A 7,939-nucleotide genomic window follows, 5' to 3' on the forward strand; every position below is an offset into this window, starting at 1 on the left:
TATTGGAATAGACCACAAACAAGCATTATTGGATTCGAAGATGTTCATATGGAGATGATATTGGAATAGACCACAAACAAGCATCATTGGATTTAAATTGTTATTTGTTATGAAACACCTGTTTTATGAACACACATAATCAGATTTTATATTCATCTAATCAATTTTAGTAATAACATAGATACAAAACCCATAAATATTCACACATATCAATACACACACTTTGTTTTGCTTATGCAAAAATACATGTTAAATCGTATGTTTGCATAGTTAGTTGAAATAGCTTTCCATAAACATCACAGAATGGAGCTGGGTCCCTGTCTCTGTCACTGTGGTTTTGATAATTGACTTGCCGCATATCACCTTCCGTGTGGTTTGATGGTGTTCATGTAGTTCTTACACACCTTCGAACTTTAAAAGCGTTACAGATCTTTCGACTAATCCTTTTCAAGTCTGAAAAACAATAGAAGTAAAACCCATTTTAAAGCATGTGCTCTTATTTTCTTTGCCATTCATTAAAAAATGGACCAAATTCAATAATCAGGCAGAAATATCAATCATTATATTTATTTAAAGACAATAAGTAAAACAAAGAAATATTATATTTCAACATAACATATATGCTATTATATAAGAATTATGTTCAGTTAAACATAAATTGTTTAATCATTACACAATTTCTTCAGTATTCCATTATGTAACATTTGGTTAATTTGATATATTTTCAGAACAGACTAAAGTATATGTTCTATATTCTTACAAAACTGTATTCAGATTAAATGCAGAACTGACGGGCAAATTCTTGTATACCACACATAGCATTTAAAAAATGTGTCCCACACATAGCAGTATAACATTTATATACACACACTCCGAATTAGATGTACTTGCGCAAACATACAATGTAAGTAGCTTATCTATGAAGAATAACAATATCCGCCCTATTTTTTAAACCCTCGACAATATTAAAATCAATGTTTTTTGTCGATTGAACAAAAAATATACCACAAATAGCATTTAACTTCATGTGTTTTCAAACACGCGGTTGCACTTTTTGGAAAAAATACTTAATTAATTTTGCGCAAACTTACCAAAAGTGTGTCTTTTTACAATGACCGGGCACTCGTCTTTTTTTTTGAAAATGGTTTTGAAATAATGAAGAAATTATCAAAAACGTTACCTGAAGCGACGTTTTGTTTACATCCGATTGTCCCACACATAGCCGAAAAAGTCACGTGGTTCAGGCACCTTGATAAACAGATTCCCCCGAGAACGGCGGGAAAAAGCAGTATATAGTGTCAAATCCCTGTGACAAGAAGGGAAGTGTGTTCATGGAAGTCCCAGCCTTGACGATGTATGTTTCTAAGGGAGGTTGAAAAACTCGCCAATACTGAAATTTAACAAAATCTGGTTACATCGCGTAACAATAAGTAATAAAGGGGGAGGGAGGGTGGTTAAATGTAAAATTCGTAAAGCAGTGACTCACTCGGTTTACTGGTCAGCTCGAAAATGAATGACTGCGAGGAAAACAAGCGGTTTATATTATTGGACGAGTCTAAGTGATACAATAGACTATAGCATTTCATAAAGATGGGTTTTTAGAGTTAGAGTGGAAAATAGCCTTTGCGTTGAATAAGTTTATTCTTAAGCGAATAAACATTATTATTCAACGACTAATACCAAGAAAATATTTAAACACAATTTATTCACTAAAAAGGTTTGGTATTTAAATGTCAAGGCTGGGACGATTTGTATAAACAGATTCCCCCGAGAACGGCGGGGAAAAGCAGTATATAGTGTCAAATCCCTGTGACAAGAAGGGAAGTGTGTTCATGGAAACTATGCCAAAAAGGACCCCTGCCACAGGAAGTGGTCCTTCCGCCACACAGCGGCTATGAACACACGCCAGCCCTGACACGCAAATAGCAATGAATTAAAATCGGTCTGGGAAAACCTAACTTTGCTCAAACAGAAAGCTATAAATTGCCCCGGACAAAGTTTTCAACATGATCCCAACTCGGACAGATGAGTGTCATCGGATTTAAAAAGGGTAGGCGATTCGACAATGTCAGGGTTTTTGATATAGCAGCCCCCTTTTTCTAAGAACAGTGCCGCTATACGAGAATTTAGACGATGTCTACATTTGTTAGCTGTTTTGTTATTATCAATGTAGCGCCAGCTTATGCGCGGGAGAATTGCAAAAAAACTAGGGTCGTACCAGGAAGAAGCTGCTGAAGGTAGCCTACTATGCAGACTTAATGATTATAGATAGCTAGTATTGAACGGAGACCGATCTCATTACCACCACAATGGATGATCAAAAGTTAAGGTTGCTGATTAAATAGCAATATAGAATTAATGGATTCTTGTAAGTCTTCCAGACGCATGCCGCCTTTAAAGTCCCAGGTGATGTTGATCCCCGAGACCTTTAAGCCCAGATCACTACCGACTGCACTGCCTACTGCCCTATGATAAGCATCCCTTATTATCGATGAACCAACCATCCAGACGTTCCTTATGCGACCTTAAATACCCGATAAATATGAAGTTAATATCAGATGCTCAAAACGTTAAACGTTTACCTGTGCCAGCCAACAGTATACCTTTATATAACCAACTTGGTTCTTCCAAGATAAGTTTCCGGTTCTAGTAGATAAATAAAAGATCTTGTATTTAATTTTATACATAGCCTACATTGATCACCAAACATTTGTACTATGAGCAATATAATTTGTAAATGAATAAGCACATTTAGTGCACTATCAACCAAACATGTAACAAATATATATATTTATATATATATATATATATATATATATATATATATATATATATAACCACCACAATGTTCTTCCGGGATTAAGTCCCGGTTCCGGTAGAGACCCGAGAACGGCGTTTTCTACCAAGAACTTGATATTTATTTAATATTTACTTACAGCCAAAAATGATCACCGGGCTTTTCACCATAAGCCAATTTGCGCGATCGTTTCAACACCATAATTTTGAAAATGAATAAGCACATTTAGTGCACCATCAACCAACCATATATCATTATATATATAACCACCACAATGTTCTTCCGGAATTAAGTCCCTGTTCCGGTAGAAACCCGGGAACGGCGTTAACTACCAAGAACTTGATATTTATTTAATATTTACTTATAGCCAAAAATGATCACCGGGCTTTTCACCATAAGCCAATTTGGGCGATCGTTTCAACACCATAATTTTGAAAATGAATAAGCACATTAAGTGCACCATCAACCAACCATATATCATTATATATATAAACACCACAATGTTCTTCCGGGATTAAGTCCCGGTTCCGGTAGAGACCCGGGAACGGCGTTATCTACCAAGAACTTGATATTTATTTAATATTTACTTATAGCCAAAAATGATCACCGGGCTTTTCACCATATGCCAATTTGGGCGATCGAATCAACACCATAATTTTGAAAATACATAAGCACAATTAGTGCACCATCAACCAACCATATACCACATATTCACCATTATAACCACATTTGTTTGATTTTCTTTTTAAGACTATGATCCTATCTGTTATTCTTGGATTAAGTTTCGGTTGCAGTAGAAACCCGGAAACGGCGTTACTACCAAGGTATAATATGATTACATGTTTTCCCATCTTAGACTATTTACTTTAATCGAAAGACTCAAGTGTAAAGCCAGCATGCTTTCATATGTGTATAATTTTACCTCTCGAAATTTGATATAATTAAACCAATCAAAACATATCAGAGCAAAATACTTATACAATGTTGGTATATTATAATAAAAAATATCCTCTAACGAATGTAAGACTTGTATGCGTCAGATTTCCATCTGCCCGTGGCTTAAATCTCTTGTACTGAAGCGCCCTGGTTGAACAAGCCTGATGCGCCCCCTATCCGAAATGAGTGAGATTTATATCGGCTATCGTCTAGGCCCGTTGCGCACACAGTTTTCTTTAAAACTGCATTGACTTGATAAATTGTAAGTGGGCTGCCATCAAAGTGACAGAATAGCGGACCCTATATGCCTGGACGGTACTTCAAAAAGTCTATAATAGCACTATAACAATTCAGGTCAGTGGGGTCGATCTGAATGCAAACGCACGAGCCAATTCGGCGTTGACCTGTTTTCGAAGCCCTGATGCATAATGTTATACAACTATCCCCCATTATGATATCTTCCGCCATTATGACCTGCCCCGTTGACTTTGCGCTGGGCAAGGCAAGCTCGCTTACGCGTAGAAGTGCTATGTAAGCCAACGAAAATGCAGCGCTAAACAGTTTTACTTCGTATTGTGACCAACAAGTGAACTCTTATTTGTTTAGCAGCATTCGGAGAACGGACTGAAAAATGGGTAACCGGGAATCGTTTCTCACATGGGTAGGCCTTAAACCTTCCAGCATTTTACGCACTTTGTATTTCCGCGTGCAGTCATCTAAGTCATTTATTTTGTTGATGAAGCTTATTGCAGACACATGTTGGCTGACTGTTGAACTCGCGTATTGACGGAGAGATAAGAATGCTATATATTCGGTTACAGTCTCCACAGACGTAGGCCATGTTGGAAACTTATTGGTGATAAGACATAATTCTTCAAACATTGATAAAGCACATTGATAGGCTTTGTGTGTTCTCTTGGTTAGACCGGCATTAATTAATTTATTAATTTCGGATTTAATATCTGTGGAAACGACTCCAGAATATCGAGCGGCGTCCTTGAGGCGTTTGCCGGAACAAGGAGAAGCAGCCGATCCCACTGAAAACGACTGATCGCGTCAGCAATTTCGTTTTTGATTCCATTGATATGGGTGCATTTTACCATTATATTTAATTCAAGAGTTAATAATACAAGGTGTCTTATCAAGTACATAACACTTTTATTTTTGGATGTTTTTTTATTTATTATCTCAACTAGAGCCTTGTTATCCGACCTGAAATTAATCTTTTTTATTTCTTAGTTTTGCACCCCATAGATGTAGAGATACAATAAATTGTACTAATTCCAAAAATGTAACGTTTTTAAATAGCGCAATACCAAATGTGACTGGCCACGGGAAAAAGGCCCATTCGCCGTGAAAGTAACAGCCGCATCCCAAGACTTTATTTCAACTCGCGTCGGTAAAGAGTTCCATGAGGTCACTATGGAGCCAATTGGCTTCATTGAATAAACACGTGCCATTAAACTCGCAAAGAAATCGTATCCAAACTCGAGCGTCATCCTTTAAACCGTTGGAAATACGAATACGAAGGTGTGCCTTTTTTGCATGTGACAGCGCATCATAGAATCTTCTGTTGAATGCACGCCCAGCAGGAATAGCACGGGCGATAAAGTTAAGTAGCCCCACTATCGACTGTAGCGATCGGAGTTTCATTTTCTTAGTGTTTAGAAGTAAATCTAATGATTGAAGAGACTTTTCAATCTTATCTTTTGGGATTCGAATTTACTGATTACGCGCGTCAATTTCTAAGCCGAGGTAAGTTAATACTTGTTCGGGGCCGAGATATTTTTCTGTATTGAATGGTATGTTTGAATCGCGCATTATTAATTTGAATTTTTCCATTATGAGGAAACACTCGTGCTTTGTTTTCCCTACCATAAGAAAATCGTCAAGGAGATGTTCAATGTTAATGGTGCAGGCTTTAGTTGCAACTAACCAATGCAAACATGTAGATACTTTCTCAAATATCAAACAAGCCGACGAAACATCCATTGGAAGAGATTTCTGAATCCAATAACCGATATCAGTTTTTATACCCAAAATATCTAAATCCGATGGTTTCAGTGGACATAAATCAAACGCCGATGCAATGTCCGCCTTGGCCATGAAGGCACCGTTACCAAAATTTCGCACTTTATCTATGGCACTGTCAAATTTTGCGTACTTTACACTGCTGAAAGCCGGCTTAATGAAGTCATTTGCACTTGCGCCTGATTGAAAGGATAAATTTGTGATTTGTCTCCAGCCGCCAGATGATTTTGGAACAAGACCAACAGGATTTATACGTAAATTTGAAATAGGCGGTACTTCAAAAGGCCCAATTAATAGACCTCTGCGTTTTAAACTAGTTAACTTTTCATGTAAAACATCCCTGTGCACGCGGGCTGATACAAAGTTAGTAGAATTAATTGGTAATCGGGGTCCTTCATAATGTAACGAAAATCTATTACTGAACCCGTTTAAAATTTATAACGCATCAGGATGGTTGGGATATTCAGTCAAGTGTAAGGCCAACTTTTGAATATTAATAGGCGTTCGGGCGAGCTCCCATATACATTCTAGATTCCACGGATCGCTGAGCTGGATTAAAGGATCTGATATCGTGTAGAGCATATGAACCATGAGGCCGGAAACGAAATGGTTGTTGCATTAACGTGGGTCTAACCGGTCGTTGGATACCGTGAGGCGCTTGAGAGAAGCAATGCATAGATGGATACCGGGAGCCACATTTTAGGCATGTGTAGGCGAATGAGCAATTGGTATAAGAGCAGAAACCTTTATTATTATATGCGAAACATTGCTTAGCCTCGACAGTGGCCATAGGTGAAATTGAATGCATAGGTAGCATCCACATTTCAGGGTCGATTATGTCCCAACGACTGCTCGGATTTTGTGCGATTTTCAATCTAAATTGATTATCGTAGTCGGCCCAACCGGCGAAACGGGACGCTGTCGTACGAATGTTATTCATGTACTGAATAAGTTCTAAATGTTTGTTTCCGTGCCTCGACAAAAATATAGCCATGTATATTAAGAAGGCGTCTGACCAAACTTCAATGCGTTCGATATTTTTAATAACGCCTGAATCAGAGACAGTTATCTCGCCATTTCTTATTTGGACTTATTGCTGGGTTGATTCTCGGAATTTAGGCATAAGGGACCTCAAATCAATAAATTCAACTTTCCAGGTTTTTTGCCTTGTCTGTAAAGGTACATGTGCGTACATATTTAACAAACCTTTCTCGCTTTCTTGCTCGCTTGTTCCCGGCTCGGACGATTCCTCTGGGTCAATTTCCGGTGTCGTCATTATGGGTTCCACGTGAACGGCCCTCTGTCTCGGTTCCGCGCCCATGGCTTGAAGCGCTTGTGCGACTTCTGCACGACGTCTTTTAGACGTGGTAGCATTATAAAACCATAAAAATAGTCTTGTTAATAAAAACGGAAAGCAAACAATGATATAGACAATAATTCCAATTAAAAGCAAAAATACAATTATTCTAGAATTTAAGCTTTGTTAAATAGTTCACTTTTAATATTTTATAGTTATGTTATTCAGGAAACACCATTTCTATAATCATACAAACACGTGGTTGGTGTATCTTGAATCTAAAAACTCAAATTATATACTGTATACTAAATGTACAACGACTGACAAGATAAAGCTGATCACCAAACACAATTTCGAGAACCGTACACGTGGTCGGTTTATCTTGAATATAAAAACGCAAACTATTAAATACATTACCCTAGCATAAAGATACTGAATTTATTATACTACATTTACATACGAATAACAAGATAAAACTGTACAAATTAAAAACAAGTTCTCATTTAAAAAGAACTTCAGACATATTTTCAACCACGTGCAACCACGAAATTAAATGTAAAATTCGTAAAGCAGTGACTTACTCGGTTTACTGGTCAGCTCGAAAAGGAATGACTGCGAGGAAACGAAGCGGTTTATATAATTGGACGAGTCTAAGTTATACAATGGACTATAGCATTACATAAAGAGGGGTTTTTAGAGTTAGAGTGGAAAATAGCCCTTGCGTTGAATAAGATAGTTTATTCTTAAGCAAATAAACATTATTAAGAGCTATAGTACATAAATGAAATATCGATAATAAAGCGACAAATGTCATCATTTATCAAACATCTCGAGAATATACTGTTGCAGCAATTATCACAAGTGAAAAACGTTTTATC

The 7,939-nt window shown here is 37.2% G+C and overlaps 1 long non-coding RNA gene across 1 annotated transcript; it reads right to left on the bottom strand.

The window, feature by feature from the left end:
• Window positions 1–98: 98 nt before the first annotated feature.
• On the bottom strand, window positions 99–7,551 carry LOC127866161 (uncharacterized). The gene is made up of 3 exons (XR_008042876.1): window positions 6,971–7,551; window positions 1,181–1,390; window positions 99–453 (listed from the first exon to the last, which is right to left on the bottom strand). It is a non-coding gene; the product is annotated as an uncharacterized LOC127866161 (long non-coding RNA).
• Window positions 7,552–7,939: the final 388 nt, after the last annotated feature.

The sequence above is a fragment of the Dreissena polymorpha genome, chromosome 2 (genome assembly GCF_020536995.1).
Source record: "Dreissena polymorpha isolate Duluth1 chromosome 2, UMN_Dpol_1.0, whole genome shotgun sequence".
Lineage (NCBI taxonomy): Eukaryota > Metazoa > Mollusca > Bivalvia > Myida > Dreissenidae > Dreissena > Dreissena polymorpha.